The 25,607-nt window shown below is 45.9% G+C and overlaps 1 long non-coding RNA gene across 2 annotated transcripts; it reads right to left on the minus strand.

The window, feature by feature from the left end:
• Nucleotides 1–9,512: 9,512 nt before the first annotated feature.
• Nucleotides 9,513–14,128, minus strand: LOC136522699 (uncharacterized). 2 transcript variants are annotated; one of them, XR_010775967.1, is made up of 7 exons: nucleotides 13,711–14,128; nucleotides 13,305–13,382; nucleotides 13,162–13,235; nucleotides 12,543–12,630; nucleotides 10,367–10,487; nucleotides 10,108–10,257; nucleotides 9,513–9,977 (listed from the first exon to the last, which is right to left on the minus strand). It is a non-coding gene; the product is annotated as an uncharacterized lncRNA (long non-coding RNA). The 2 variants fall into 2 exon arrangements; XR_010775966.1 differs by lacking the exon at nucleotides 12,543–12,630.
• Nucleotides 14,129–25,607: the final 11,479 nt, after the last annotated feature.

Here is a 25,607-nt window from a genome sequence, read left to right on the forward strand (position 1 = left end):
CCTAGTTTGCTTTAATTCATTTTTAGAAGTTGAATAAAATAAAGAGGACTCAGAATAATCTCTTAAAAGTTAATGACAAATAGTTGCTCTGTTGTAATTCCTTTCAAGTGCCTAGTTTTCAGCCCCGAATTCTCCCAAGTTTTGGATAAGATTGATTTCATATAAAGATTTACCCTAAACTTGAAACTCGTGGGTAGCGAATGCTTGATCTAAGTCTAGGTATTTGATGGATATGATATGAGAAGGTCTGAGTTGCTGTTTATCTTGTTCCTAGTAACACTAAAGTTGTAGAGATTTATGTTTAGAAAAACAAAAAAAATCTACATGATGAGTTCCTTTATGACAAAGCTTGAATTCCCACCAGAGCCACACATGTTATTTAGGCTAGAAAAACTTTCACATATATGTTGCTTGCTTTTGCATTGAGTTTTGTCAAGCTTTGTTGACCCTTATGAGAGATTTGTCATACTCTTAAAATCAAGATCATGTACACACCACCCACATATGCACTACTCCTACACTGGGGGTAGGCGCAAGAACATGCCTTCCATTTAGATCCACCCAAAAATGTTCTACTCCTACACTAGGAGTGAACCCAAAAATATGCTTGTTAGGTTTTCCATTCACCAAATAAATGCTTCAAGTTCTTGTTGCTATCTCTCAAAGTTTTGTTGCAGAAAAGAGACATGGGGCTATGCAAAAGTTATTCATAAAAAAGAGAGAAGAAGAAAAAAGAGATGAGAAAAAATGGGCACAAAAGTGTCCGAGATATTTAAAACAATGGGTACTTAGATGCCTGCCTGAAAAAAGATGAATAAGATAGCCCTTGCTCTCTAGCAAGTGTTTCTAAGTTTCAAAAGAGAGATAAGTTTTTAAGGAGCATAATAGAATTAGGTTAGCCACCATATATTCCACACACATGCACATCTTGATTTGATTGTATGACTCAACTCTCTTTGGATCCATTGTTTGACTTTACAATATATGCATTGCAAGTATGCCCTAGCTTTCTTCCTACCTATGAACTCCATATAAAGCCTTAGTAGTAGGAAGAGAAGAAGGCATAACATCATTGTTGCCTTGGTGAGGATCCACAAATACCACATATATTGAGAGACTTGAGTGTCATACAATGGAATCTCTGAGTTTTATTTTGAAAACTTATAAAAACTCTAGAATAAAGGTGGAACAACAAACTTGAGACATAGTGCTTGACTTGGTCGTTCTATCTTTCAATTGCTCAAGACCCAAGTGAAGGCTGAGATGTCCCATGGTTGAAGGTAATACGGGTAAATCTGAAAGTCAGATTAGTTTATTCTAATCCGAAGGAGAATTTTTGATTGAACACCTGTGTACTTTTGAGGCGTGAAAATATTGTAGCAACTCTAGATCCATTACTGAGTTTAGCTTTGCTAAGGGACTAGCAAAGGTTAAGCTTGGGGGAGTTGTTGATGGTAGTTAACAACCATTATAAACCATCAATTAAATATATATAAGGGCATAAATGTAATCACCGATGAAGGTTTAGAGGTTTAAACTAATGAATTCCATGAGCTTTGGTGATTTTATGATTGTAGGAGGATTTATCTAGAAAATAGCTCCTGAGAGCACTATCATACACTCCAAATGAGCAAATCAACGATAACAAGTTATTCTACTAGTGACACCTACGAAAGTCGACTCAAGACGGAGCCTAAGCCTCACCACCGGAAGGAGGAGCCCACCTGGCACCATAGTGAGCTAGCTGGCCCACTAGGGAGGCCGCTTGGCCCATGAGGGTGGCCCATCACCCTCCACCACCGCGTAGTCCTTCCTACAATCTACACCATTGATTTTAAGGTGATTTTATATCGGTTCATCCAACGGTGGTCAGGAGAGTTGATGCGGATCAATGATGTGGCAATTCCTTGCCCCTACTCCTCCTAGAGTCCTTGCCCCTTACTCCACCTCGATTCCTTGGCCGCTACTCTACCTCTGGCCTTATATAGCAGCCCCTACCCCCCCCTCCCTCATCAGATTCTCAGAGATCCTCATATCCTGAAACCCTAATTCATATTCTCCTCATGTGGATCAGAGCTAGCTATCAAGAGAAGATTAGTCCTCCATAGGATCTAGTCTTATAAATAGAAATAGTGAGATAGAGAGTGAGGGAAGAGTTTGGAGGAGATGTCGGCCTATCGGTGCTCTCGCTATGGCTTGTACCTTGGCATATCCAAGTTCTACTTGAGCTTGTCTTCAAGATATCTCTAGTAATCAACTTCTGATTCAAGTAAGTATCTTGTTTATATTGTTCTTCAGGATCATGACTCTCTTTCGAGTGCTTTATTCTCTTCCTAGGGGGGAGTAGAGTATTAATCATGAGTGTAAGTATGGTGCTTAGACTTAGGTTAATCATGGATGCCCCCTACATTCTGGATTGATGGTAGATCGCATGTGTGACATCAGTACTATATAGCATCATACTATATAGCATCGTTGATCCTTTGTAGTCCACCTCTCGTCTGTAGGCACACGTAGGACCCAGTTACTAAGGAAAGCATCCTCTGCTGGTGTATTTCCTTAAGTAATGTTCCCAGCTAAATAGTAGAAGACATAGGCTTACCCATGTCCGAACTAGAGAACCTCAGTTATCCTCTCTACGCTCCTATTTATCTTAACCTTGTTGCTACTCCTAGTTAAAATTAACCCTTAACCTAATCATTACCCCTTGTTAAGTTAGACCATAGTTAGTCTCACATGTTTCCTGTGGATACGATACTTGGAATACTTCCGGGTGAAAGTTACAGCGGTATCCGTGCGCTTGTGGATTTTTCTATGTGCGTCAAATATACCAACAATGCTCACTCCAAGGTACCATGGGTGGGTGGTCGACATTGTGTAAGTGTGGTGCTTATATATTGTTTACCTATGGATACACCCTATATTCTGAGTCATGTGGTAGATCATGGATGTGACACTCTCATTGAGTCCTTTGTAGTCCACTCCCCGAATATAGGCGCACATAGGGTCCGATTACGAAGGTAGAACGAGCTCTGCCCTCAATCTTCCTTAGTAATATCCCTACTATGTAGATATGATGATGATCTTAGCCATGATTACTAGGTGTAATTGCACTAATCAAATGTATGCTTTGACTTATAATTAAGAATGACTTAGGAATTATTCCTCTAATATTCTACCTAACCATGCTAATGCCATAGAAAGGAGTGCTTTGAGTGATTTATCATTATCATTACTTATCATATATACATATCTTATCTTGTGACTTATCCCTGTTGTGAGTAGAGTATTTGTTATGGTTTACTTCTCCTTCAATAATATAAGTTATCAATGCATGTCCATGCTAGACCTTCCCAGTGGTAAAAATATAAATAACAATACCTGGAATACTCTCGGGTAAAATGCTACAAGGGTATATTATCTGTGCGATTGCGGATACTCTTTATTCATAGATTTATATAGTCACATAATTTAATGAAGATCTCCTTAGTGTTATTCTAGTAGTAATACTATGTAGTACCAACACATATCTCTGGCATCATCACTAGGGATGACAACCTAGTAAAGTTAGGAGATGTAGGTTTATAATAGGTGGTTAAGTACTTCAACCAAGTGACATGTTAATAAATACCAATAAGCATTTTTGGGCTATTGCTAGGGTTTAGGATTTAAACTTCGTTCTTAGTAGCAACGCTAAGAAATGTCAACATTGGTCACCTCCGTGACCCATGCCAGCAAGGCACGAAGACACTGCTTCATGGTCGCCCTCGCAGGTGCCACCACGTGGACAGTGGCGACTACTGCATCGTTAAGGGCGTTGAAGCGGTGCCTGTTTTCCACCGACAACTAGGCGACGACACAGGCATTATCGTCGACATCCCGGCGAAGGAGGGTTGCCTCTGTCGTCTGTCGGACAAGGTCATCATTAGCCCAATGCAACTTCATCATCTATCGAACCAGGTCATCATTGGCCCAATGCAACTCCATTGCCTCGGCTTACATGGCGTTCAGCTACTCCTCGACGCCTAAAAAAAGTGATAAGAAAACCCTACAGCTAATCACACTACATCGCACGAAGTGAAAGAGCAAGATCATGGCAATGCCTTACCAGCGAGACATGTAAGGGCCTTGGTGGCCATAGCCTCTGTTGCAGCTGTTTCACGTTCCAACGTGAAAAGTGTCTTCTCCATGGCATTGAGGCACAGCTATAGCTGGTCTGCCTCCTGGCTCTCCTCCCCGAGGGCAGATTAGGGCGCCGGTTGTGGTGACGCTGAGGTGCCTACCCCATCAGTGGGGAAGCATGGTACCGGATGCACCATGGAGATAGCATTGTACAAAGAGGAAGCATCAAGACCACCACAGTAAGATGAAAGGCAAGATCCATACTTAACCGTACTCTCATCGCATCATGTCATGAAGGAGGGGAGGACCTTCGAACACCTGCTCCTTCATCGAGTCTTCCCTTGGGTGCTTCTGCCGCTCTGCCATTAGAGATTTGGAAGATGGGGTGTCTCGATGGAGTGAATGAATTAGAAGATAATGAGAAGGAAGGTAACTGTAACGAGTTTAGAAAGGAATCATACTTGATTCCTCTTCTTAGCCTTGGCTTTTATAGAAGGATAGGCATACGATATGGTACGGTTATCTAGTGGGAGGTGTATCATCTAGCCATGAATTGCACTATGGTACTTGATCTTGGACGTTGCACACGATGTGGATGACTCATCCCAAAACAAAGCAGCTCTATTCCTGAGGCGACCCACGGTGAGGCCACACCGGCCTGGTTGTGGTTCCCGAGTGAAAGCTCTAGTTTGGTTTTGGTGAATTTATGAAACCCTAAGTGCTGACCTAGTTTATCAAAGTGGTCATGAGATAGGTAACACTATTCCAAGTGGTGGAGCAATGGTGAAGATCATGATGATTGTGTGACCATGGTGATGATCAAGTGCTTGGACTTGGAAAAGAAGAAAGAGAAAAACAAAAAGCTTAAGGCAAAGGTGAATTTTGATAAGAGCTTTTTGGTTTGGTGATCGAGACACTAAGCGAGTGTGATCACATTTAGGATTGATAGTCGTACTATTAAGAGGGGTGAAACTCGTATCAAAATGCCATTATCAAAGTGCCACTAGATGCTCTAACACTTTGCATATGCATTGAGATCTAGTGGAGTGCTAACACCCTTGAAAATGTTTGTGAAAAAATGCTAACACACATGCACAAGGTGATACACTTGGTGGTTGGCACATTTGTTCAAGGGTGATGAAGTTGTGGCAAAGTTTGTGAAGTCGAGAGGGTCACTGGTGTGACCGGACGTAGGACCAGACTCTAGACCTACACGTCCGGTCAACTGTGCAGAGAAGGACACGGCGTCCATCTCTGACTAGACGCTGGGCAAGTGGTGACCTAACACGATGGAGGCGCATCCGGTCGTTCATGGGGAAGTGGACATGTCCGATCGTGTTTGGGTAGCTCTAGTACATCTCTGGAGTCGACCTAACACTGGGGTACCGCGGGCACCGACGCGTCCGGTCGTAGAGTGATGGCGCGGGTGTGTGCCTGGTCTAATGAGGCATCGGCACATCCGATTGTCTTGGTCGCGCGTTTGATCACAATTTAACACACGCGAGGAACTCAGCCAACCATTGGTGATCAATGATCGCGGTTGAATCAGTGTGACACGTGGTTGCAATCCCATGACTAGACACAGGGTGGTGCATGTCCGGTCACGTCGGGAATGCAGGCAGCAGTGAGCCAATGGCTCTATTCGTGGGAGCTCTCTATTTATGCCCCATGGCTAGCTTAAGCTCACTCTCTTGGCCATTTGCATTGACATAGCAACCTTGTGAGCTTATCCAAAGCCCTCCCACTCATCTTCATCATTGATTCATCATCTTTGTGAGATTGAGAGTGAATCTAAGTGTATTGCTTGAGTGATTGCATCTAGTGGCACTTGGATTTCATGTTTCACTACAGGATTCGCTTGTTACTCTTGGTGGTTGCTGCCACCTAGATGGCTTAGAGCAGCAAGGATCATCGAGCGGTGGTTGGTGATTGTCTCTAGCTCTGATCATGGTGATTATGAGGGGTTCTTGACCTTTCCCTGGCGGAGAGCCAAAAGGTACTCTAGTGGATTGCTCGTAGCTTGTGTGATCCTCATCTTGTGTTGGTTGTGCGGCACCCAATTGCGGGTTTGGCGTGTGATGCCAATTAGCGCGTGAACCTCCAAGTGAGTGAATCATCACAACAAGGACTAGCTTGCTAGCAAGCAAGTGAACCTCGATAAAAAAATCATTGTGTCATCATTGTCCCGAGGATTTCATTGGTTATCTTGTGATTGATTGATTGGCTCCATCTGGTGATTGGCACACTCCCGACACGTCGGTATAATCATCACCATCCCCTCTTGTATTACATTCCTAGTGTGTAAGCTAATCTCTTTAGTGTAATTAGTTTTGAGAGCTAGCTTGCGTTGGATCTAGTGGTTAGTGTGGCTCTTTAGTTAGTCTTTGAGAGCACACTAACTTAGTGTAGTGACATAGCCTTTGTATGCTTAGAGATCATAGTCACTAGAATTGTGGTAGGTGGCTTGCATTTTTAGTAAGCTAGGGCAACACTCGCTTCGTCATTTAATTGTCTAACATCTTTGCTAAGTGTTGTTGTAGAAATTTTCAATAGGCTATTCATCCCCCCCTCTAGCCATTAGGACCTTTCTAGTGGTATCGGAGCCGTGGTCACCGTGATTTGAGGCTTAACAACCTTCGGTATCAAAATTGCTCAAATCAACAACACCAAGAAGCCACCCCAATTTGATAGCTCAAATTTATCCTTATTGGAAGGCAAAGATGACCACCTACATCAAGTCAATCAATAGAAAGGTGTGGAAGGTAGTGGAGACCAAGATTGAGATTGCCAATGAAGAGGCTCCCACCGTCGCCGAAGAAGTGCTACTCTAGAACAATGACATTGCTCTTAGTGTCATTCATGGTGCTTTGGACGAGAGAACATTTGAGCAAATCAATAATATTGAGAGGGCTCATGAGGCATGGAAGAAGTTGGAGAAATCATTTGAGAGCACTCAAGCCGTGAAGGGTGCAAAGGCATACATTCTCAAGGAGAAGTTTGCAAGCTTTAAGATGAAGGAAGATGAGAGTGTGCCAAAGATGTTTCATAGGCTTCAAGTGCTTGTCAATGATCTCAAAGCACTTGGAGAAGAGATGAAGGACAAGGACTTCTCCCACAAGTTCTTGAGATGCTTGCCCTGAAGATTTGGCATATTGGTCAATATTTTAGTGAGGAGTGGTTTGGACACCATGACACCAAACCAAGTGTTGGGAGATATGATGACCGATGACACCTATAGAGATGATTATGAGAACGAAGAAAAGAAGAAGAAGAAAGATGAGAAGAAGGATGAGAAGAACCTCATCTATGATCTATCCTCTGGCTCAGAGGTTGGCCCTTGAAGCCCTTCAGTCAATTGACAACCTAGCGACCTACTTAGACTGTGCACCAAAGCTTGTCTTAACTGTGTTTCACCTTTTTTTCTTGTGTTGCAGACAGTAGTGTCATCTTTAGTGGAGCTGACCATTTTGGAGATATCTGGGCTGCAAGAAGATCTTGACGGTTTCATTATGGAGACCATTACCTTATCTAATCAAGGTGCTACGGTTCCTGACCTTGGAATGTTGGTTTCATTTCTGACGTCTGTTTGTGTTCTAAAAACTATATATTCATTATGGTTGGATTTGGACGTTATGTTGCTGTGGTTGAAAACTATGTATGTTGCTGTCATTTTGTATGGATATTTATCTCGGTGGTGTTCTAAAAAATATATATGTTGCTGGCGATGCGTAAGCCATGAAATTTAATTTCTGCATTGTTGGTGTTATAATGTATTGTGAACAATAATGATGCATAGTGGTAACACCGGCAGTAATGGACAAAACATTACTGCCGAAACAAACACAATGGCGGTGGTGACGCTACCCCTCTTTACCGCCGGAGGGAACACCGACCGCATGCGCTAGCACCTACATCACCGGCGGATGGTACGCTCGGACCGGTGTTGATGTTCTCGTCATCACAACCGGATGGTACTCTGGTCCGGTGTTGAAGTTCTCCTCGTCATAGCCGGGTAGTACGCAGGTCTGACGTCGATAGGTCCATCATATCACTGTACTACAAGATTTCGACCCTATTGTCACTTAACGCCATTTACATCACCACAAATTGTGTTGTAGTAGGGGTGTGTTTTGCAACATTTATCCAAAAACGTGGCAATAGGGGACTGTGTTGCCACAAAAATAGTGCATTGCAATTTTTACATTTGGTGTTGCAAGAGGTGAGACCTATAGCAACCCATTTTGAAAAGTGTTGCTATTGGTTAATAATTTGCCATGATGACATTTAGTTGCATTAGTATTGATTGGCGTTGCAACTGCCTGGTGCTCTTGCAACCAAATAGAACATTGTTGCTATTGCTTGAAATTATTGCCACAATATTGTTGGGTGGTAATATTTCTCACGACCATTGCAATAGGTAGACTGTGTATTGTAACTAAATTTCTAAGACGATGCAATAATATGTTGCTATTGCCACAGTTTGGTTTGGTTGTAATATTTATCACGACCATTGCAATAGGTAATTGTTTATTGCAACTAAATATCTAAAGCGAGGCAATAGTATGTTGCTATTGCTACATATCGGTTTGGTTGCTATAAATCCTAGTGTCGTTGTAATATGCTGTTGTAGGAAACACCTCTACTTAGTACGCTTTCGGTATAGCAAAAGGGCCCATGCCTGCAAATGAGTCATCTCATCTCAACCAGCGGCTTACGAGAACTGTTGTCACCCTCCTCAACTCCCGACGTCTATCGCCGTGGAAAACAACACAACGGCACACGGCGCGGTGCCCATCGATTGATCAAGGAATCAAGAGGCTCCTCAATCCTCCGACGAGAGAAGGGAAAGTGCCTCGGCCTCATCACTGCTAGCTCTTGACGACGAGCACGCGGTGAGCAACAAGTGCATGGCCACACCGGCTATATCTACTTTAGTTTGATCATGTCTTAGTTGTTGAACTAATCGGCTATTGATGTTTGCATCTTTTCCTGATCCAGTCAATTGATATTTGCGGTCTGCATTGACAATGCTTGCAACCTGATTCATCTTGCCCGGCGATCGCATAGACACATAGTGTTCCATGCTGCAGACTTATGCAATTCTAATTTAATTCATGTTATTAGCTTACTAGGGTATTCTTATTCTCGGACTAATAATTATCTGCTTAAGTATACTAGTATGTATTTAGTAAAAATTTTGGAGGCAAACATAATCACAAAATTTACATTAGTTCATACCAACTACCAGGTCATACATACATATATCTTGTGGTTCCTGACATAGCCACAAACTAACATTAGTTCAATCCATCGGTCCACAAAAGAATGCAATTCTCGTTTTTCAAGAAAACTTTAACTAAATTTGTATAAAAAAGTACTGACATTGGTGATATAAAATAAGTATCATTAAATTATGTATAGAATATATTTTTATAATAAAGTTATTTAGAGACATAAATGATAATATTATTTACTATAAAGTTGATCAAACATGAACTAGCTTGACCGGCACGGTTCCTACAATTGCATTCTTTTGTGGACAGAGGTAGTACAAACCAACTACCAACACATATAGTGCTTCCATGCCAACTATGTAGGTCATATATACACATATACATCGCGGTTCATACAAGCGACAAACTAATTACCAACCACTACAAAAGATGACCAGGTTCTCTGCCACAACTTGAACCTCCAACTCCTGTACACGTGCAACAGCAGTAGCGCTTCTCTTTGGGGCTACTGGCTCAAGGCCAACATTTCCAAGAAATTTACCTGATGGCAACAGCTTCAGCAGGAGTCACTAGTTGTTCCCCTTTTGGTGTAGGCTGAGCCATGGCGGCATCCATTTGAGCCTAACATGGTAAGAAAAATAGTTTGCATTAGTATATATGCAAATGTTCAAAAATTTCAAGCAATGGCTGACTTATAAGAAAAGCATAACACATGGCCGCAGCATATTGACAATATCGTTATTGAGGAAACCTGATTCTAATTCCAATTCCAATGTCTAGGCTCCAATATCGACATCCAAACGGGGTATTACTGTTTGGCCCATCAAGTTCCACAACTTTTGTTTCATATAGAAAATTCTGGTCTTGTACAAACAAATCAGTAAGGAACATAGATGTACACCTGGAACAAGAAATGAAACAACAAAATAGCTTCAAGTCTAGAACAGTCCATTTAATTTTGATCATGCTTATCAACCATAGCAAAAAACAAAACCTAGACATGTACTTACAACTGCTTCCTTCACAGGCTCACCAAAACCAGTCTTGGCCAACAGGTGGCATGGAGACTCTCTTTGGGCCTCTTGTTCCGGCAGTATTCCTGGTGTTCGTTGCCAAAATGTTCTGCATGTTCTGCACAATACAAGAAAAAATATCCAAATTAGTCTTATTGTATTAGAGCATAGGTGAGTAACATATCCATTTCAAATAGCTGATACAAAAAAAATATAAAAGATTGTTTCTTTGCTGCCCGTTTGTTTAAAAATATATATCAGTTGCATACTCAAAGTAAACTCAGCAACATTCACCTATACACATTGAACAAGCAAGCAGAACAATAAGAAAGCATATTCCTAAGAAAATGAAGAACCCAATAAATGAGTGCCATGCTCGGGTGGGTTTTGTTTCTTTCGTTCGTTTTTTTGCTTGCCGCCTTCTAGAGTTTAGGCAGGTCAAAGAAAAACTGCGGGTTGAACCTTTTGCCAGTGCTGTCACGCGCACGTGAAAATTTCATAGCACGCCAGCTGCCCAAGTCTTTGGCGCCGGCTGCCCAATTTATGTGGTGACAGGTTTCAACATTTTGAAATAATTATGTTGCTCAAAGGTTACTATATTATTGTATTTGTAATAAATTTTCCTTTTTCAGTATGTCTCATGTGTGTAATATTGTCTTCCTCAGTCAGGTAACTATGGTTAGGAATTAATTATTACACATTTGACACTAGGATTTTTATAAATAAGGTTGTGATCTAGTGGTTAGGCCATTGATTGCTTAGTGTCGGGTGCAAAATTCAATTCTTAGTTTAGTTGTCTCTTTTAATTTTTGATAAATAATTGTTTATATGCCAAAGAAAAAATATAATTCAAGACATATATATATATATATATATATGAGTAAAGTGCATCAGCGGTCCTTAAACTTGTACCGCTGTGTCATCCCGGTCCCTAAACTCGCAAATCGACCATTTAGGTCCTCAAACTTGTTCATCCGTGTCATCTCGGTCCCTAAACTTGTTCGGCTGTGTCATCCCGGTCCCTAAACTTGCAAATCGATCGTTTAGGTCCTCAAACTTGTTCAGTTGTGTCATCCCGGTCCCTAAACTTGGTTTTGAGTCCCATCTGGGTCAAAACAAGGTGATCTAAAAACTTTATATAAAAAAATAATTCAAAACTTTTTCATATGAACTCGAATTAAGACAAACTTTATATCAAAATTGAAGCCCTCGACGCGATCTACGGCTTTGTAGTTGAAACGTTTTTGAATTAAAACTGTTTAGGGTCCCAAAATATTATTGTATGTTTATAGATTTTGAAATTTAAAATTAAATTTTGGGACACTAAATAACTTCAAACAAAAAACTTTTTAACTACAAAGTTGTAGATCGTATTGAGAACTATAACTTTCATATAGATCATATCAATATCCAAGATTGTTTGATAATTTTAAATTTCAAATTTCAAAATCCAAGAAATCTTGGATATTGATATGGTCTATATGAAAGTTATAGTTCTCAATACGATCTACAACTTTGTAGTTGAAAAGTTTTTTGTTTGAAGTCATTTAGTGTCCCAAAATTTAATTTTAAATTTCAAAATCTATAAACATACAATAATATTTTGGGACCCTAAACAGTTTTAATTCAAAAAAAATTCAACTACAAAGTCGTAGATCGCATCGAGGGCTTCAATTTTAATATAAAGTTTATCTTCATTTGAGTTCATATGAAAACGTTATGAATTATTTTTTGATATAAAGTTTTTAGATCACCCTGTTTTAACCCAGATGGGACTCAAAACCAAGTTTAGGGACCAGGATGACACAACTGAACAAGTTTGAGGGCCTAAACGGTCGATTTACAAGTTTAAGGACCGGGATGACACAGCCGAATAAGTTTAGAGACCGAGATGACACAGATGAACAAGTTTGAGGACCTAAACGGTCGATTTGCGAGTTTAGGGACCGAGATGATACAACGGTACAAGTTTAGGGACCGCTGGTGCACTTTACTCTCTCTCTCTATATATATATATAGTATAATTTACTATTGAAATTGACAACTAAATTTCAGAATACAGATGGCAAGTAGCAAGTCAATATCAAAGATCAATAAGCTATGAGTCGGAGAATTCACTATTTGCACACTACCAATCAAAGCATCCATATGTTAGCATAATTCGAGCTCTTACTACAAAACCACTGAGTTCATTCTCTGCAAACAGAGAGCACACATCTTTCTGAGTAGTACACACATGTCATGATTCTTGTTTTTATTGCCTGAAAAAGATAAATTTCTATCCATTTTAGTAAGCATGTTATAATACAGTTGGCAGGCAATATATAGTTGGAAAAACACAATTCGAACAAACTAGCAGGATCATGATTGGTTAGCAGAAGCTTATACTGGTTCTCAAGTTTTGAATTGATGGGCAGCATGATGTTAACTAAACCGAGCAAGCAGGAACACCTATGTGTACAACAAAGAAAGGTAGTGACAACAATCAGTTACTGAGTTATTACATTATTTTGGCCTTTTGATTTGATTGCTTAATCAAGGAGCCACTGATCAGTTATTCGCTTTGTCTTAACTTTTCATTAACCTGTGCATTTGTATATGAAAGTAAACAAAGTTATCGAACTGGAAAAACAGCCACCATCAGTTGGTAGCAGCAGTTCAGAACTGAGGGATATCTGTTGATCCCAGTAAAGAACCATGAGGCTAAAGTTCATTTATATGCACTCAGTTAGTTCAGTTATATGCACTCAGTTAGAACAGCAGGAGACTTTGGACACGGTTCCCCACTATACCTATTTGTGGCTCGTGCGTGGCTGCGTCTGCTGGGACCTGGATTGCTGGCATATGCATTTTGAGTTTCTAGCAACTGAAATCAAAGACATGTGTCAGTCCAAATTCTTAATGAATTGATGCACTTAATAAAACCAATTCTTACATGTTCCTGGTATGGCACTCCACTAGGTTGCTCATTTCCAGTGATAGGAACCAAATAAGCCTTGAAACTTCTGGCACTCTGTAGCCAAAACAATGCACTCGTTCAGTCAAAAACAGCTTATCAAGCTTCTCAATATGTCAATAAGATATGATATCTCCATGCATAAATTTCAGATAATGCATAGTCCCAGGATTCTCTCAACTGCCCCTAGAGGAAGGAACACTACTGATTACAGTTCAGTTAGATCTGAGAATTCAGTCCAAAATCTCAAACTAGTGTGTGTGGAGTAACAGACTGAAAGCTTTTTAGGGTGATTTTCCTCAATTCCGTGCAAAATTGGGCATGCCTTGTACCCGCACTACTGTTTAAGAACAAGCAAACAAGAACAACAGGGCGTGCCTTGTACCTGCTGTAGAGAGTACCATCGTCAGCTCGCCGGTCAGCTGGCGGTGGGGACTGGGGAAGTCACGACTGCCAGGAAAGCGCGGGACCGCGTGGCTGCCTGGAACGAAGTGCTTACGGTGGGTGGTGATACCGCAACAATGTCTTGCGCTGCCGGGGGTGCGGGATGCGTAGGGCCGGAGACTCGCGCCGGCCAGGTAGTCGCAGGCGTCGCCGGGGGAGGTCCCGAGGGCCGGGGACTCACGGTGGGTGGGGGTCTCGCGCCGTCGGGTCCGATTCTCACGGGCGGGGATCGAGCGCAAGGGCTGGGCTGCGGCTCCGTTAGCGGGCGAGGGACCCTATCTGCGTGCGGGCGCTGGGAAAAATGGCGGCGCGAGCGGATGGGAAGTGGCGACCGGGAAAGAAGTCACGCGCGACGCGTGCTGTCTTTTGCGGGCTTGCGTTTGGGTTTCGATGGCGCCAGTTCTGACCGCCCAAATTTCGGGTGGCTCTCGACCCTCACGTTCTCTTCTCTAGCTGCCACGTATAAAAAAAATATTTGAGCCCCAGGCTAATCCTTAATTTTTTTTATCTACTCAGTGAGAGTTACCGGTCACAGGATACTTATTCTAGGTAGTGCATAGTTTTTCCTATGTATTTAGATATAGGTCATATCTAGATACATAATAAAAATGATGTATTTCAAAAACTAAAATACTTATAATTTGAAGCCGAGGTAGTACAAAATAATTGGCTGATTAAAAGGTTTTGAAACTTTAATAAATGCTTTTGTTCAGTCGTATTTTAGTTGGTTTATTAAAAGATTATGAAACTTTTTCTAATAGATAATTAGAACATTATCCACATGGGCAAACATATGAAATAAAAGGTATAATTAAGTTTTCATATAAGTATGGCAATTTTAGCTTGTTAAATCAACTTGAATCTTGCTAGTAAGAGGGGAGATTAGGAGTAAAAAAACTAGATTTAGGCATAGATGCCAATAAATAGGATCAATGTGATTATTGTGTACTTGGCCTCTGATGATTCATGATCTTTGGCATTTAGTTCAAAGTTTCTCTAGTCTTAACACTTGATTCACCTAAATTAATTTCTACCATGAAGGGAAGGGAAGGTTAAAGAGACGAACCTTTGAAAAAGAAACAAAGCATTAGTAAATGAGAAATTTTGGTCATTATTAATGAAAATTTTGGGGATTATTAAATATAAAAAATAAAACTAGATACTGAAGTGTACAAGCATTTTAATACCAACGGAGAAGTATAATGGAAAATAGACCATGAGGGATGTTGTTCTCGGCCTAAGCCTTCAAACACCGAGTGGTTGTTGAGTTAATGAAGGCCCACATATGGAGTGTAGCGAAAGTATGACGAAAGGAGAATGCCGAAGCGAGGCAGTGGACAACTAGTTTCAACATTCATCATTCTTTACAAGGACCCCTGGAGCTGTATCTATACATGCTCGTAGACTTTACACAAGACTAAACCACCCTGCACCTATTCTAGATCCAGGACCCCCCTATGAATGTGAAATTTTCACTTATTTTTTTGAAATTCAAATAAATTTTGAAAAATTAACACTCTTGGTGTATGTAACACCATAGCCCATTAGTAGCCTGTAGTAGTTGTGAAGTTGGCCCATATGGTCCAAGTGTCTTACGTGTGGTTGTAGTTGGTGGATTTTGTACCGCCTGAAAGTTTAGGAGGGTAAGGGCCAGCTTATAATCCTTCGTTCTAAACGTAGCACTTCCGGGTTAACTCTTTTACATGAAGCGAGGATGAAAGTGTAAGAGATGTGTCAGGGACCTAATACTGGGGTACCCAATGAGGTAGAACTGATAACCATCAAACGTTGATACTCCCGAACAGACAAGAACGCAACTACACTTCTTGCCCAGAGGACTGAAGATTGGCTTCGCCTCGTCCGATGGCTGAGGGCTAGCTCCGCCGTGCCCAACATCTGAGGGCAGGCTCCGCCTCGCTCGACGGCTGAGGGCTGGCTCCGCCTCGCCCGACGTCTGAGGGCAGGCCCCGCCTTGCCCGGCGGCTGAGGGCTGGCTCCACCTCGTCCGACAGCTGAGGGTTGGCTCTGCCTCGCCCAATGTCTGAGGGCAGGCTCTGCCTCGCCCGATGGCTGAGGGCTGGCTCCGCCTCGCCCGACGTTTGAGGGCAGGCCCCGCCTCGCCCGACGGCTGAGGGCAGGCTTCGCCTCGCCCGATGGCTGAGGGCTGGCTCCGTCTCGCCCGATGACTGCACCCTGCTCCTTCATAATGATGAGCACAGGGTACGACAGGATATTCGAATCAACCGCAGTACCGAGGACCATGCCCTACACGCCTACAGGAAGGTACCATCAGGATACGACAGGACAGGCACTTTATTCCCATTTCGACCTAACAAAGCCCGAATAGTGTTATAGGCGCCGACTTTTGTCCTACAGTGTTGTAGGCACCGCCATCAGCCCTCAGGCGTGGATCCTGACACAAGCATACGACAACCACTACAATCCAAGGAAGAACTCACATCATCTACAGTACAAGCGTATAGTTATTTCTCCGTCTACTCCCCACAGAGTCATGGCTCGGTGCCCTGACACACCGCACCGTCCGCCGGGGGAGGATGAGACATGACCACTCGCTAAAACAAAGCCAGAGCCCGGCCCTATCAAGATCAGCGAAACATGCTATCCCTGGCGTGGTCTACCATGACAGTAGGGCAGGCTCAAGGGAAAAGGAAGACCTAGCACCTTCGAAGGACCTTCTCTATCTTTGGTTTTTTCCTCTTTCTCCCATCTATAACCCCTGCTCCCCCCTTGGTCTATAAAAGGGAGGACAGGGCACCCCACTAAGGGGACGGATCAATTCCACACACAACACATAGCCAAGCAGCAACCGAGCTCTTAGCGTCCTTTCGACCTTTTCATCAGAGACTTGGGACATATCCCTCTCTCGACCGTTTGTACCCCCTACTACGAACCTTTTTTCGGTACTAATAATATGAGCAGCAGCAAACTGGACGTAGGGATATTCCACCCGAACCAGTCTAAACCTTGTGTTCTTTAGTACACCATCTGAGCCTAACACGCAATAATATAAATTTACTAGTTGGTGTTTGTTTGAAACACCGACAGTTGGCGCACCAGATAGGGGCCTTTGCGCGTTCCAAATCAGGCCTCGGATGGCTAGCCATGCAATCAGCTGGGTTCTGAGCGCACACGTGTGTTTCGGTGACTTGGACTTCATCATCACGGTGGGAGGAGAGTTGGCATTGGCCCACGCCGCCATCTAATCTCTCCCCTCCATCGGCTTCGACTACGGGAGGCTTGAGCGCCAGCCCGACATCTCCCTTAGACCCTGGCCGTCTAGGGAGGACCCGCGCCGCCTCACCCTCTCTCCGGAACACTCCACACGGAGCGCCCTGGTGACGCTTCTATTTGGTTTCCGCAATGCCACGACGACCATTAGCCACCTAGTGGCACAGCGCATGATCCCATTGCCCATGAACAACGAGTTCATGGGGATGATCGAAAGTATCACAGAATCCCTCCACGACCTCCTCGCGGAGGAGCCGGGTCAGACTCTGGCTCTAACTCCAGCAGGGGGGGCCATCACCCCTCCCAGGAATGTTTCATGGTGGGTACCCCCAGAGGGACATGTCGAAAGCGTCTTCGTGGAGGAGGCTACCCTGGCAAGCAACTTCGGTGGTGAAACCGAAGGGGAGACAATGACCCCACCTCGCGTAGGGGTGGAGCAGCTGAGAGCCCGAAAGCGGGAGGTCGATGAAACCGGACAATAGCTTGTGTGGGAATACGCAGAGGTTGATAGGGAGATTGAACGCCATGGAGACGGTGGGCGCGCACGCGCCGTGGCTCATGACGTAAACCGAAGGATCATCACCGATGATGAAACCCTTCCTCACTTCGCTCGGGCAAGCCAGAACATCGCCGCTACAATGGCCTTGCTCCATGGCCTTCCAGAGGCTGCAACGCCCAAGGATCATCGAGCCCATCGTGAAATTCGCACGCTGCTTGAGCGTGTGGCGGCACAGCAGGCAGAGAGCTTGTTATCTCAATGACATGAGCTCAACACCAGCCAACACAAACCCTCAGTGCACCCCACCAAGGACATATCAATCCACTAGGCACCACAAGGCGGCAAGCAGTGTGTTGCGATCCCGATACATCAACGTCTCAGACGCAACCGCGACGCACGCAGCACTCTTGACGCCCGCAGACGCACCTACAGCGACTCGAGAGAAGGAGCCCACCATGGCTATCATCCTCGTCGCGGCAGACGCTACGATAGCAGTGAGGATCGGAGCCCGAGCCCTGGCCTACTAGGCCCTTAGGCCTTTAGCCGACACATCCTCAACGCTGCTTTCCCACCAAGGTACCGACTACCTACCAATATCCCTAAGTACTCTGGGGAGATAAACCCCAGACTTTGGCTCGAAGACTATCGGCTTGCCTGTCAAGCTGGTGGTGCGGATAATTATGACTTCATTATCCGCAACCTTCCACTGTTCTTGGCCGATTCGGCACAAGCGTGGTTGGAACACCTGCCGTCCAATGCAATCCAGAGTTTGACGGATCTAAAGGAGATCTTTGTGGGAAACTTCTAGGGCACATGAAAGTGCCTCGGGAACCCATGGGACCTCAAGAACTATCGTCAGAAGGTTGGAGAGACCCTCCATAGGTACATTCGGTGCTTCTCCCGATAATGCAATGAGCTCCCTAACGTCGCCAATGCCGACGTGATAGGAGTCTTCCTGTCCGGGATGACCTGTGAGTCCCTGTTTCATAAGCTAGGATGCAAGGGCCCGTGAACCACCAAGGAACTCTTGGACATCGCCACCAGCCATGCCTCAAGAGAAAAGGCGGTCGGAGAGATCTTCGATTGCCTCGAGGGCAAGGCAAGGCAGGATGAGGGTGCCGACGAAGGCACCTCCAATCGTTCCGCCAAAAGGAAGAATAAGAAGCAACGGCACGAGGACTCGCTCGTGGCCATGGCTGACCGCAAGGGTGGGTGGAAACCCACAGAGGGCACTCCAAACCATTTCAAAAAACTACTTGAGGGGCCATGCCCAAACCACGCCTTTCCTATTCAGCATCTGCTCAAGGACTGCAGCCTCATGCAGCGGTTCTTGTCGGGAGGCTCCAACAAAGGGGAGCAGGGAAAAGACCCTCCCCCACTATGGATGACATCGAGGAGAAGGACGATGGCTTTCCAACGCCAAATGGCTGCCGATCTTTAGAGGATCAGCGGCCTATGACTCCAAACGCCGTCAGAAGGTCGTGCGCCACAAAGTCTACATGGCCCAACCAGCCACACCTCCTTTCCTCCAGTGGTTGGAGTCCGCCATAACCTTCAATCGGACCGACCATCCAGATACCGTCCCCCACCCAGGGAGATATTCGCTTGTAGTCGACCCAATCATTGGCCCAAAGCGGCTCACCAAAGTGCAGATGGACGGGGGCAGCGGCCTCAACATCATGTACGCCAAGACGCTTAATGAGATGGGCGCTGACCAGATACGCCTCCACCCAACCTGAGAACTTTTCCATGGCATCGTGCCCAAGAAGCAGGCCATGCCACTCGAGTGGATCGATCTACCGTTACCTTTGGGGATTAGTTCAATTACAGGACTGAGACCCTCACCTTTGAGGTGGTTGGGTTCCCTAGAACCTTCCACGCCATCCTGGGACATCCATGCTACACGAAGTTCATGGCCATCCCCAACTATACATACCTCAAGCTAAAGATGTCGGGCCCCCACAGGGTCATCATCGTCGACATCTCCTTCCAGCGCGCCTACGAGTGTGAGGTCGAGTGTTGTGGCCACACCACGACAATCGTCGCCTCCAGGGAACTCGCCGCCCTCAAGGAGGAGGTCACCGAAGAAGCGCCCGACGTGAAGAAGTCGACCGGGTTGTTCAAATTAGCAGAGGGCTCCAAGGGGGTCCTCGTAGATCCCAGCAGCTCCGAGGGTAAAACGGTACGTATTGGTACCACGCTTTCCTCCGAATAGGAAAGCGCGCTCATCGACTTCCTTCGTGGAAACAAAGACATCTTTGCATAGAAACCCTTAGATATGCCAGGCATTCTGAGGGAGGTCGCCGAGCATACCTTGAAGATCCATCCAGGCTCCAGACTAGTGAAGCAATGCCTGCGTTGCTTTGATGAGGAGAAACACAGGGCCATAGGCGAAGAGATAGCCAAACTCTCGGCGGCCGGATTCATCAGGGAAGTATACCACCTAGAGTGGTTAGCTAATCCCATTCTTGTACGAAAGAAGAGCGGGAAATGGAGGATGTGTATTGACTATACAGGCCTCAATAAGGCATGTCCAAAGGATCCGTTCCCTTTGCCACGCATAGACCAAATAGTCGACTCTACCTTGGGGTGTGAAACCCTCTACTTCCTTGATGCGTACTCTGGCTACCATTAAATCACGATGAAAGAGTCCGACCAGCTTGCGACATCCTTCATCACCCTCTTCGAATCATTCTGTTATGTCTCAATGTTGTTCGGACTAAAGAACATTGGGACTACGTACCAGCGCTGTATGCTCAAATGCTTTGGGGACCTCATCAGGTGGACCGTTGAGGCCTATGTTGATGACATCGTGGTTAGGTCCAAATGGGTCGACCACCTTGTTGCTGATCTTAAGCAAACCTTTGCAAAAATCTGAGCAAATGGCATCAAACTCAATCCCGAGAAATGTATTTTTGGGGTCCCGAGGGGCATGCTGCTCGGCTTCAACATCTCTGAGCGTGGCATCAAAGCCAACCCGGAGAAGATCTCAGCCATCACAAGGATGGGCTTGATTTAGAACATAAAGGGGGTTCAGCGAATCATAGGGTGCCTCGCCGCCCTCAGCTGATTCATCTCGTGCCTCGGCGAATGAGGTCTCCCCCTTTATTAACTCTTGAAGAAAGCCGACCGCTTTGAGTGGACATCCGAGGCCCAGGAGGCACTTGACATGGTCAAACTGCTTCTGACAAGGCCCCTGATCCTAGTTCCTCCAAGCGACGGAGAATCCCTCCTGCTATACATAGCGGCCACCACACAAGTGGTCAGCGCCGCCCTGGTAGTAGAGCGGGAGGAAGAGGGGCACGCCCTCAAGGTGCAGCGCCATGTGTACTTCATCAGCGAGGTACTATCCAACTCTAAGACCCGCTACTCCCAAATCTAGAAACTCCTATGCATCATCCTCATCACCAAAAGGAAGCTACGCCACTACTTCAAGTCACACCCCGTGATGGTCGTGACATCATTCCCCCTCGGCAAGGTCGTCTAGAGCTAGGACGCCATAGGAAGAACCGCAAAGTGGGCACTCGAGTTGATGGATCAACACATCACGTATGCCTCTCGAATGACGATCAAATCCCAAGTGTTGGCTAACTTCATCGCGGAATGGACCGAGGTCCAAACACCACCAGCGGTCGTCGATTAAGAGTATTGGATTATGTACTTCGATGGATCCCTAATGAAGAAGGGCGCCGACGTGGGGCTAGTCTTCGTATCACCCCTCGGGGTCCACATGAGGTACATGGTTCATCTCCATTTCCCCTCATCCAATAATGTGCCCAAGTATGAAGCACTCGTCAATGGCCTACGCATCGCCATTGAGTTGGGCATCTGACGCCTTGACATTCGGGGCGACTCCCAACTGGTCATCAACCAAGTCATGAAGGAGTCGAGCTGTCACGATGCCAAGATGGTTGTGTATTGCCAAGAAGTCTGATGGCTAGGGGACAAATTCGATGGCCTCAAACTCAATCATATCCCAAGGCACCTCAATGAGGCGGCCATCCCAAGGCACCTCAATGAGGCGGTCAATGCGCTTGCAAAAGCAGCGTCCGACTAAGAATCGATGCCAACGGGTGTCTTCACCAGCGACCAACACAAGCCCTCGGTACACTATGAAGGGTCAAAATGGGCTGACGACGGTCCATCTAATCTAGCCCCAGGGGCTAACCAACCGACGATTTGGTCTGGCTCTGAGGTCAAGGAGCTTGAAGAGGATCCAGCGATAGAGCCTGACCCTCTGGACGACTGGAGAACACTCTACCTCGACTACCTCCTTCGTGACACGCTACCGACGGACAAGACGGAAGCTTGACGGCTCGCACGTCGTGCCAAGTCCTTCGTTCTTGTAGAGGGCGAACTCTAAAAACGAAGCCACACCGGGATCTTGTAGCTCTGTATCCTCGTTGAACAGGGGAAGCTTCTGCTGAGCAATATCCATGGTAGGGTCTGTGATCACCATGCCATGCCTAGAACCTTGGTTGGGAACGCATTCTGACAGGGCTTCTACTGGCCCACTATAGTAGCCGACGCCGAGTAGATCATACGCACCTATGAAGGGTGCTAGTACTACGCTCAGCAAACTCACCTCTCGACCCAGGCACTCTAGATGATGCCCATCACATGGCCCTTCATAGTCTAGGGGCTTGATCTAGTTGGACCTCTCAAGAAGGCGTCTGGGGGCTACACCCACTTGCTTGTCACCATAGACAAATTCACAAAATGGATCGAAGCTTAGCCGATCTCCGTGATCAAGTCTGAGCAAGCTATGTTGTTCTTCCTCGATATCATCCATCGCTTTGGAGTATTGGACTCCATCATCACGGACAATGGCACACAGTTCGCCGGCAAGAAATTCCTTCGATTCTATGATGAACAACACATCCGGGTAGATTGAGCTATCGTCATGCACCCCCGAATGAACGGGCACGTTGAGCACGCAAACGACATGCTCCTACAAGGCCTCAAGCCTAGGATCTTCAACCGGTTGAACAAATTTGGTGCACGCTGGGTCACCGAGCTCCCTATGGTGCTCTGAAGCCTAAGGACGACTCCTAGCCGGGCCACCGCCTACACACCTTTCTTCATGGTCTATGGTTTCGAGGCCATCCTCCCAACCAACCTCGACTATGGAGCACCAAGGATTGGAGCATACGATGAACAGGGAGCTGAGGCATCCCACAAAGACGCCATGGACTAGCTAGACGAAGCCCGCAACATCGCCCTCCTCTATTCACCCAAGTACCAGCAAGCACTGCATCGGTACCATAGCCGATGGGTGTGGGACCGAGCCTTCAACATCGGAGACCTGGTTCTCCACCTCGTGCAAAGCAACAAGGACCATCACAAGCTCTTCCCACCCTGGGAGGGGCCATACATCATCACAGAAGTACTCCAGCCAGGTGCCTATAAGTTGAAAACCATCAACGGTGAGGTCTTCACTAATGCCTGGAACATTGAGTAGCTATGTCGTTTTTACCCTTAAATAAACGCATACCTTCTCTTGTCAGTTTTTGTCATAAAAATCCTCGATCTTTAGGGACATCCTACCCCTGCAAAATGTGAGGGGCGGACCTCACTCGGGGGCTGATATAAGTACATTTATCTTGCAAATACTCTATGTGTTATCTTCGCAAACATTCTATGTGTTTTCTCTCTTTTCTCATGGCAAATCCTAAGGGCTAGGATTTTGGGAACAAAATCTGCGGCTATGGCCTCCTTGCTCACCAGCGTGATCAGAATTGGCTCACTCGCACTCTGACTTTTTTGTGACCTTAACTATGGGAAGGGTCAGAAGGCATGAAACCTCTTTTACAAAAAGAGGGAGAAGAGCTGAAAAAACTGTTTGCCATAACAAAAGTTGAAAACTTATTCATTTTTCACACAAATTCATCACTTACAAAGTGATTTCATCACGAAAAGGACTGATGTATTCATAAATACAAAAGACTGTTCACTCGAGGGCTCCCCCACAACTTATTCAATTACAATTTCTGACCAGTTCTACTATGAGTACTACTACGGTCGTCGCGCCACGCTCTCCATGGGCGACGTCCTATCGCTCCATGGGACCCTCAAGGGTGCCATCGTCTGCAACATTGAGCACCACGTCGATGACTATGGTGCCTTTACCAGGGCATCCAGGGACTACGCCATCATGATCAGTCGTAACCCTGACAACGACGCCTAGACGGGGGGCGTTCCCCACCAAAGAAAGGCCGCCATGGTTGATGGATGTCTCTGACATCTCATCAAGCTTCATGAACTGGCCAATCTGAGCAGTAGCAAGGGTGCAACCCCCTATCGATGCAGTCCTGGGTGGCTTCCCCACCAACAAGGCTCGCCTGAAGAAGCTTCGTCGGAAGAAGTCCCCATACGGCTCTATTCTGACGAAGGCCTCGCGGAAAATGACAAAGCCGACGACGCTCAGCACCCTCCAGTGCGCCTCCTCCTTCGGTAGAAGCGGCCCCTTCTCGACAAAGGCGGCCAGCACCATCTCATCTACTTTGGATGACCTCTAGCTCAACATCGCACTCCTGATTCACAAACAGATCTGTGAGTTCTCCTCTCCTTCACATTATCCTCTCTCACTTAGGAACCACCGCGACATATGAACACGCTCGGCGACAAGGAGAAAGGAGGAGAGGTAGCAGCTCAGGAACAGGCAAAGGAATGGGACGAGAACTCCCCTCCCCCTCCCTATTTAAGGAAGAGGCGTAGTAGCTGAGGAAAGGTGAAAGGTTGGGATGAAAAACTTTCTCCCTTCCCCTATTCAATGCAGATGGGAAATCGATGCTGACAAGAATTTGAGGGGATGCGCCTAGACCAACAGGATGTGCTATGGTCAACAAGACATTGCCTAGTCAAAAGGACGTTGCCTAGGCATGGCCCACCACTACCGCACGCCAGCCGTGAGAATCAGGGCGCACCCGCATGCAGGCGACTCTCCGCTTCCCTAGGTAGGACCTAGAAAGACCCGATGATGAAACCCCTATTAGGGGAGCCCATCGGGCCTCCTAGGTCGATCAGACAGCTCGGGAAGGGTTCGGAGGGGTCCTCCTACAGAATCTCCTTCAAGGAGAAGCTGTTAGGTCGCCTAAAATTGATCAAACGGCTCGAATCGCCGTCGAGAGACAGAAACGAAATTTTGTGATGCTCGTGTAGGTCACACCGGCCCCATCGCAAACGTTAGACCCAAACCCCACATGAACATGTCTGGTAAGAGCTTCTCGTCGCTCATACCATGAAGGTAACATTACCAACCCCCGCTTTTGTTTCAATTAAATCGTACATTAATCCCATACATCCAAACATTGCATGTGCAATCGTTGCATATCAAACGCTTCGTGTCATGCCACGAAGCGGCACCCGCCTCATTCGATATGAGAGGAAACTGACCAAGGTTCGAAGGCTAGCCCGCAAAGGGCTTTAGTCCACCTCGTGTCAAATAGAGCTAATGGAGAAAAACTGAGATGAGCCCCAGCGGCCTTGCCCGACCCCGCTCAGAAGCGGATAGGGACATCTCGACCTTTCTCGTTCAATTCTAGCCTCAAGCCAAACCCATAGAATCTCCATTGAGAAGAGGCCAACGGGCCACCTGAGCCTATCGAACGGCTCAGGCATCTATCGGGAGGCAGGTTAAGAAGTAGTGGAATGCCACATGAGGGCTCTACCGACCCCGTCAGCTAATGACGGACCCAGATTCCACATGAACATACCCGTTAGCGAGCTCATTGAGCGCAGCACTTGAGCTATCAAGGCAAGTGTCATCAGCTCAACCCCTCTGATTGTGAAAACCAAGGATGGGGTGATGCGTGAAACATGGCCGACCCCTATCAGACCCCAAGGGGATCGAGGGCTTGAGCCGCTCGATCCGAGATCGAGAGACTGAGGTTCGAAGGTTGGCCTGCAAAGGGTCTGAGGCTGCCTCGTGTCAAACAAGAGCCAGGGGAGAAAACACAGATGAGCCTCAGCGGCCTTTGCCCAACCCACATTGAGGCGGATAGGGTCATCTCAACCTTCTAGTTCAATCTAGCCTCTAGCCAAGCCCATAGAATCCCCATTGAGGGGGAATCTATTGGAAGGTGGGTCAA

The sequence above is a fragment of the Miscanthus floridulus genome, chromosome 18 (genome assembly GCF_019320115.1).
Source record: "Miscanthus floridulus cultivar M001 chromosome 18, ASM1932011v1, whole genome shotgun sequence".
Classification (NCBI taxonomy): Eukaryota; Viridiplantae; Streptophyta; class Magnoliopsida; order Poales; family Poaceae; genus Miscanthus; species Miscanthus floridulus.